We start from the raw sequence: 7,991 nt of genomic DNA on the forward strand, positions 1-7,991 counted from the left end.
TAGCCAGGCCTGGTGGCAGGTGCCTGTGATCCCAGCTACTCCGGAGGCTGGGGCAGAGAACTGCTTGAACCCGGGAGGCGGAGGTTGCAGTGAGTTGATCGTACCACTGTACTCCAGCCTGGGCGATAGAGTGAGACTCCATCTCTAAAATAAAATAAAATAAATTTTAAAAATGATTTAAAACATGTATTTTTTTTTTAGATTCCCAACTTTTATCTGATTTTTTTTATTAACTACTAATACTGAGTGCACTGCCTAAGAGGGCCATTAGGAACTCGGTGGTAATAAATGTAGGACAGTCACCGTCTCATTCCACCAAGCTCCAAGATTCTCCAGGGCCTGCCCTTTGAGGGAGGTTAGGAGTTCTAACAACAGCCCGATCTCCAGTTGCCAAGGTGGGGAATTCAGTTTCCCATGGTTGGGCACTCTTTGCTCCCTTGGGCAGGCCAATTCTGTGGCTTCCCCAGCCTCTTCTCCTTGTGCAGGTCAGAGCGCCCAGCCTCTGCATCTCTGCCTCTGCCAGGCCCAACCAGGGGCCGCCTCTGAGAGGTTTAATGCCCATGGTAAGGGGGTGGGGGAACAAGACAGTGGGGCTTCATGATCCTGTGTCCTAGGGGCTGTCCTCCTGTCCCCTAGGTGGGCATGAGGCCCTGGCTGGCGACAGTCGAGGGGGCGGACTCTGGACTCCTTATCTCCTGGCATTCCACCAGCCTGCCAGCCGGGAGGTCGGAGAAGCCCCACTGCAGACACACGGTGAGTCCTGGCTGGGCTGAGCAGCAGGCCCCTTCCCTGCTCACTCCCCAGCCTCCCATGTCTCCAGGGAGTCTGGAAAGACAGACACTTCTCCAGAAGAAACTAACACCCCCTCCCTCAATAAGCGCAGGGACAAATGTCCCCTTCCTCTTCTAGTTTCCAAGTAAAGACTGGAGGTGTCAGCAATTTCATAATCACATTTAGGATCAAAAATAGAACCCTTCTTTGGTCTTCTCCATCAAGTCTCTTGGCCACTGGTAACCATGTGACTCGGGTACACCAATTCACCTCCCTGGATCCCATTTCATTCACTGTAAAATAATGGGGCCGGACTCCAAGATCACCAAAGCCCCCCGGTCAACATTCCATGGTTCTGTGGCTCAACAACATGGCGGATCGTTACCTTCGCCAAGTCAGGGCAGGCCATTATCCTGACATAGTGGGGACAGGGAGGTCCTGGTTCCCAGGCACACACAATCTATTCACAACACTACTGTGTAAACCCCACGATTCTGCAAATATTAAACAGGGATTGAGGTTCCTCTTGGAACAGTGCAGGGTGTGAGCAGGTAAGGAAGGAGGAAGAAGGTAAGCAGGGTTTAAAAACAGAACCAGTCTTGTGAGTGATATGTACCCTACACACACACACATGTGCACACACATGCACACACACACAAGCACACATGCACCACCCAGGCACACGAAGGCATTGTTACTCCTTCCTGGCCACATGAGCCCAGAGAAGGAGCATTTCTTCTCCGAAGAAATCAGAGTAGCTCCCAGAAATAAAGGTAGAAAGAAGTTTGTTTTCCGTAAGATTGCCCAATTGATCTGTGGGACAATCCCTGGCAGGCCACAGAAAAGCGGCCTTCCCAGAAGGGCAGGGAAATTGCATCCATGTTGCCAAGGAAGAGATGAATCAACCCTATGCCTGGGCTCACACCATTCCTACAACCCAACCCAACTGTCAGCTTCTGGCACCCCTAAATAACCCACTCCACCCCACAAAAATTATGACGATGAGAACGATGACAAGCCCTCTACTATGTTCCAGGCAAAATCACGACATCCTGCAAGCCAGTGAGAACAGAAGTTAAGAAATTTCTCACTGCTGGAGAGTGACGGGGCCAGGATTTGAACAGAGACCCACCTATCTGAAAAGGCCGGAATTCTTCCGCCACCAGCACAACCGTGTCTAGCACAGCGCTCACTCTCTGAACTGAATTGTGCAGAGCACGGAAGCGTCTCTTGTGTTGTTATCTTGTTCCCCATCCACGGATGCTGTTTCTCCCCAAGAGTCTGCATTGGAAGGGTGGGGGCCAGGCCGTCTGCATGCACCCGCCACGGTGGCCACTGCTGAGCCCAAAACAGACCAGGCACTGTACATCCACAGGCTGAGTCCCAGAGCCCAAAATTCTCACTCTGGCCTAAATTACAAGGCCAATGATGCAGCTGCCCCAGCCCCCAAGTTCTCAGGTCAGCCTCTGCACTGGCTGGCCAGCTGTCAGTCAACACCTGGATCGTATCTCCCCCTCAGCACTGCCCTCTCTCAAGGCCCCAGAGGCCAGATGAGTAAAAAATGATAAATTAAGCAAGAACTTGCTTTGGACTGGCCCTTTGGGAAGACAGTATCCAGAGGATCCCCTTCCACTGTCTGGTGCCCTCTAGTCTTACCTGCAAACCAATTCCGCAGGAGGACCACTAGCCTATCTCCTGGCTACCACACAGGTGATGGGAAACTCACCTCTCTGAGCCTCCACCAGGAAAAGGAACATGTGGCTTTTTTTTGTTTGTTTGTTTGTTTTGAGACGGAGTCGGAGTCTCGCTTTGTCGCCCAGGCTGGAGCGCAGTGGCGCGATCTCGGCTCACTGCAAGCTCCGCCTCCCGGGTTCACGCCATTCTCCTGCCTCAGCCTCCAAGAAGCTGGGACTACAGGCGTGCACCACCACGCCCGGCTAATTTTTTGTATTTTTAGTAGAGACGGGGTTTCACCGTGTTAGCCAGGATGGTCTCGATCTCCTGACCTCGTGATCTGCCCGCCTCCGCCTCCCAAAGTGCTGGGATTACAGGCGTGAGCCACCGCGCCCAGCCGAACATGTGGCTTTTAATTCCAGCTGCTAAGTTATGATTCTGAACATCCCTTCTGTAGCTTTACCAAGGATGCAAGTTCTTGTCCATATTTAGGGCTTGTGTTTTAAGAGGTAAGGATAGGCCCGGTGTGGTAGCTCACGCACACCTGTAATCCCAGCACTTTGGGAGGCTGAGGCGGGCGGATCACCTGAGGTCAGGAGATCGAGACCATCCTGGCTAACACGGTGAAACACCGTCTCTACTAAAAATACAAAAAATTAGCCGGGCCTGTTGGCAGGCGCCTGTAGTCCCAGCTACTCGGGAGGCTGAGGCAGGAGAATGGCTTGAACCTGGGAGGCGGAGGTTGCAGTGAGCCCATATCCCGCCACTGCACTCTAGCCTGGGCGACAGAGTGAGCCTCTGTCTCCAAAAAAAAAAAAAAAAAAAAAAAGGGTAAGGGTTACCGAATTGTATATGCTGTGGATAAGGTGATCTAGTCTGACCGTGGTACTGGCCTGACCCTCTCAAGGTCACAGGGCCGGTTAAGTGCAGAGCAGGGACAGAGGCCAGGGCTAACTCCCAGGCCACTCCTCGGCAGGAGCACAGCCGTCCCAATGGCCTGGGGCTCCTAGGGGAGGGCCACTAAAGACATAAACCCAAACCAGGCTTGCTCCGGGAAGGGTCAGGTCAAAGCTGCTCCTACCCCCACGCTTCCATTCGGGCCACAAGAGAGCACTTGGCCACTCCCCAAATCGTGTCCGGAGTCCTCCTCCACAGCCTAGCCCTTTAACTGTTTAGAGAAGCCTCTCTTTGGAGCCCAGGCCCTGGCAAGCACCAGATCCTCAAAAGTGAACCCCCAGTCTAGAGCTGAGGAAATCTTCCCGGCTCAACTGGACCTCAGGATCAGATGATGAAACTGCTCGGATGGCGACTTTGTCCCACTGCCCTCACCCACCAAGAGGGGGCAGCCTGAACCCGACCACCTAACTTGGTCATTAAGGACCAAAAATAGCCAGAAAGCCATCCTCGCGGGCAAGCCAGATTGGAGATTCGCTCAGCCGGAAGATTGAGTACATGTATCTTCGGGCGGAGATGGACCGGAGGGGGCCCGGGGGACGCAGCTCCTGAAAAGCAAAGTCCAGATCCCAGAGCCCCATGGAGCGGCCCCTCGGATTGGCCACCTACTGTCTGCGTTCTGCGTCCGTGTCCGCGCGGGGGCTCCGGGAGCCGGGCTCAGCCTTCGGCGCGGCGACCCACGCTCTGAGCACCCTTCTGCGGCTCCAGCATCCTGCACCCTCCAGGCGGACGGGCCGCGCCTTGACCTCTCCCCTCGCCAGCGCGGCACCAGAGCCAGGTGTAGCCTCCACCCAGCAGTCCGGGCGTGCGCCGGTGCCCCGGAGCGGTGCCCTGTCCTCGGCGCAGCGCTGTCCCCGCCCCCACCCGCTGCCCCAGCCTGGGGCGCGCGGCTCCTCAGCCGCTGCCCATCTCGCGGCCCCTCTCATCCACGCCCTCACCTGGCGCTCGGAGGCGGCCCCGGCCCCACGCAGCCTCACCGCAAGGTCCCGGGCGGCCGGCGGCGGCTGGAGAAGCAGCTCAGCCCGTGCGTCCGCGTAGACACGCGCGCCAACCCCCCTCCGTGCGTCCGGGCCGCAGCACCGCGCGCATGCCCGGCTATATACCCGGCGCGTCAGCGACCGGACCCGCCCCCGACCCGCCCCCGACCCGCCCCGCTCGCCCCGGGGCTGCCACGTGGGGCCGGCAGACCCGGGACCTGGCCAGCCTGCGCCCTCCTGCGCCTCGCGGCCCTGGCTGTGGTAGGCGCCCGCTCCCACCCTCCATCCGGCCGTGACTCGCGAGGACCTCTGACTCCTCCTGCCTCCGGAAACCTCCCGTGAAGACCTGCTCCCCGGGCGCGGGAAGCTCTCACCGCCTAGCCTCCACCCCGCTCCCCCAGGAGGCGAGTCCTTACCCACTCGATTTGAATGTGCATTTTACCACTTTTGGTTCATCCCAAAAGCTTTTCTCTTCCCTCCCCAGTTCGGAAAGGTACTCCAGAAGGGGACGCGCCCTTAGACGATGGTTCTTCTGCATATTTCCACCAGCCAAAGGAACCAAAATTTCCTGGTCGAATTCCAAATAAACCATATTACATTCACTTTTCAGACTTGATGCCGCACCGCTTACCACAATGATCAGACGCCTAAAGAACCCTACTAACCCAAAGTTGGGAGAAATGTTAATTGGGTGAAGAATGTCCAAGGAGACTCTTCCGCTGTGGGACATCTCATTGAGATGTATATCAGGCCTGAGAAATGCAGATTTCTTGAGAAAATAAACCACTCTTTCGACTCCCATTGTTTCTGTTCTGCAGGACATCAGGACTATTTCCTCTATGAGCTGAGCCAGCTGCCACCTGGGCCTTTCAGGGCTCGGAGGAAGGGCTTTCTAGCCCAACTGTCGCGGCTTAGTACTCGATCTGCTCCTAGCACAGTGACTGATCCCCAGACGGCACTAGCTCTCTCTGAATTTGCGCAGGGAAGGGGGCCACATCCCACTCTCTGCAGGTCTTGCGGGGAGGACCCCCGTGATGGCGGCGCTAAGGAGGAAAGGAAAGCAGACAGTCGCTGGAGCCGGTGGCAAGAACTCAGCAGCTTGCTCTTCGCCAGGCCAGAGGGGGTCAGATTCTTCATGTTACTTTTGAAGAGTCTAGCTGGGCCCCGGGCGTTTCTAAAATTCGATTATCCTCACCCCGTAATTACAGTGCTGCAGTGGGTATGGGGGCAGCGGTGATATTCCTCTCATTTATTTTCCAAGTGATTTCAGAGTAATGATATCTCTTGCAGAATTTCCCTCAGAGCCCCTTCATCTTTGTAATAACCCTATTTCTCTCTTGGTTAAACTTGGTGCTTTCCAGACATTATGTCATCCGTTTGGGACTCTCATCCCACTGTAGTGGGCTGTCAGAAAGGGGCCAATCCCCACCACACCTTTTGTTGAAGCACTGGAAAAGGAGTGAGAAGTCTACCCAGAGATAAAGTGAAATAAGCATGCTTCCAACACACAGAGCTCTGAAGGGTATGAAGCCCGTAAACACGTATCCTAAAGGAGTGTTAATCTCTTAAAACCAAAGTTGGAGAGCAATCCCATGGCTTTTCCAGGCTAGTTGTCAATACTATCCACAGGAGAACTAGGCACCCTTCAAGGAGATTGCTGGGCAGAGAGGGGGCAGGACCAGACACCCCACCACCGGGCCTATCATGGCGTTCTCACTTGTTTTCAACCACACTAAAGGTGGAGCTGTCAAAGTCCACATAGGCAAGCAGAGCTGATAAGCTATCAGTAATCCATTAGGGAATACAATTAATTATTAACAAAAGGTCTTAACTCTCCATATCTTCCCACACACAAAATTCTTTAGGTATCCCCTAAATCCTTCCTTGTTGCTGGGTAGTTCTCAGTTTCTCATTCCTGGTGCCAGGCTTGGAGACCCACTTCTCTCTGCTCTCCACTTTATTATTATTATTATTATTATTATTATTATTTCGAGACAGAGTCTCACTCTGTAGCCCAGGCTGGAGTGCAGTGGCGCAATCTCAGCTTACTGTAACCACCCCCTCCCAGGTTCAAGTGGTTCTCCTGCCACAGCCTCCTGAGTAGCTGGGATTACAGGCACCCGCCACCCTGCCTGGCTAATATTTATATTTTTACTAGAGACACGGTTTCACCATGTTGGCCAGGCTGATCCCGAACTCCAAGCTCAAATGATCTGCCCACCTCGGCCTCCCAAAGTGCTGGGATTACAGGCGTGAGCCACTGCGCCCGGCCTCTGCTCTCCACTTTTTCCTCTCATTACTCATTTTCACTTGTCAAAATTCTAACTCCCCAAAGTCACCTCTCATCTGCAAACTTCTGGATTTTTCTGAATCCAGAATTCTGAACTACCCTTTCATATTTTTTGACTGTAACCCACATGAAAAACATTTAACACTGCAACTCCAATATAAATAACAATATAGCAAACAAAATTTTCACAAAATATCCATAAAGATATGCATTGCAATGCATATTTTTTTTTAAAAAAAGGGGTAACAAACCCACTAAGTTGACTTCATGACCATTATTAGGTTGTAATCCACATAATTAAAACTTTATATGGTTTATGGTACTTATATTTTTTCCCTTAAAATTATTTCACTTTGCCGGGCACAGTGGCTCACGCCTGTAATCCCAGCACTTTGGGAGGTTGAGGCAGGCGGATGACCTGAGGTCGGGAGTTCGAGACCCCCCTGACCAACATGGAGAAACCCCGTCTCTACTAAAAATACAAAATTATCCAGGTGTGGTGGCACATGCCTGTAATCCCAGCTGCTTGGGAGGCTGAGGCAGGAGAATTGCTTGAACCCAGGAGGCAGAGGTTGCGATGAGCTGGAGATCACGCCATTGCACTCCAGCCTGGGCAACAAAAGCGAAACTCCGTCTCAAAAAAACAAAAAAATTATTTCACTTTAATCTCCAACTAGACTTTAATCTGCCTTGATTACATGAGATTTCCCTATATACCTGTATCTCCTAATGTAACATCTTGCACATAACACAGTTTCAATAAATATTTGCTGGATGAATGAACGGGCTGGCTCACTAGAAGTTTGGTGTTGGGCAATACTTAAGGAAACATAGCACAAAAATCTGACATTTTCATTGCTACTGTTTCGCTTCTGACAAGACACCACAGCTACCTGCCAAAAGATACGTAGCCAGATTTCCCGTAGCTGAGGTGAACAGAACAGCCTTGGGAAATCAGCCAGAGAAATGAGATTCCAGACCTGATTGTGCGGAGAACGGGCTGGGGACTCCAGATGAAAGCCCTCTGTGCGGTTTGTGGTGACAAGGTAAGCAACTTGATCAGGTGGATGGGGCAAAATCCCACTGCATCCCAGGTCTTAGGCCAGCTTTTCTTTTTTCTTTCTTTTTTTTTGAGATGGAGTTTCACTCTTGTTGCCCAGGCTGGAGTGCAATGGCGTGATCTCTGCTCACTGCCACCTCCACCTCCCGGGTTCACATGGTTCTCCTGCTTCAACCTCCCGAGTAGGTGTCATTACAGGTGCACGCCACCACGCCTGGCTAATTTTTGTATTTTTAGTAGAGACGGATTTTTGCCATGTTGACCA

General features: G+C 52.7%; 1 protein-coding gene across 3 annotated transcripts in view; it reads right to left on the reverse strand.

The window, feature by feature from the left end:
* The window catches only part of SLC39A14 (solute carrier family 39 member 14), a 60,986-nt gene extending 53,316 nt beyond the window's left edge, over positions 1-7,670 (reverse strand). For 2 of the 3 annotated variants that reach the window (XM_050801432.1, XM_050801433.1), the window contains exon 1: positions 4,338-4,494. The gene's annotated coding sequence lies outside the window, so the exon portion shown is untranslated. Of the gene's footprint in view, positions 1-4,337; positions 4,495-7,646 lie in introns of those variants that run through there. The other variant, XM_050801434.1, reaches the window with a different exon arrangement.
* Between the last annotated feature and the right edge of the window lie 321 nt (positions 7,671-7,991).

Source organism: Macaca thibetana, chromosome 8, assembly GCF_024542745.1.
Source record: "Macaca thibetana thibetana isolate TM-01 chromosome 8, ASM2454274v1, whole genome shotgun sequence".
NCBI classification, from domain to species: Eukaryota; Metazoa; Chordata; class Mammalia; order Primates; family Cercopithecidae; genus Macaca; species Macaca thibetana.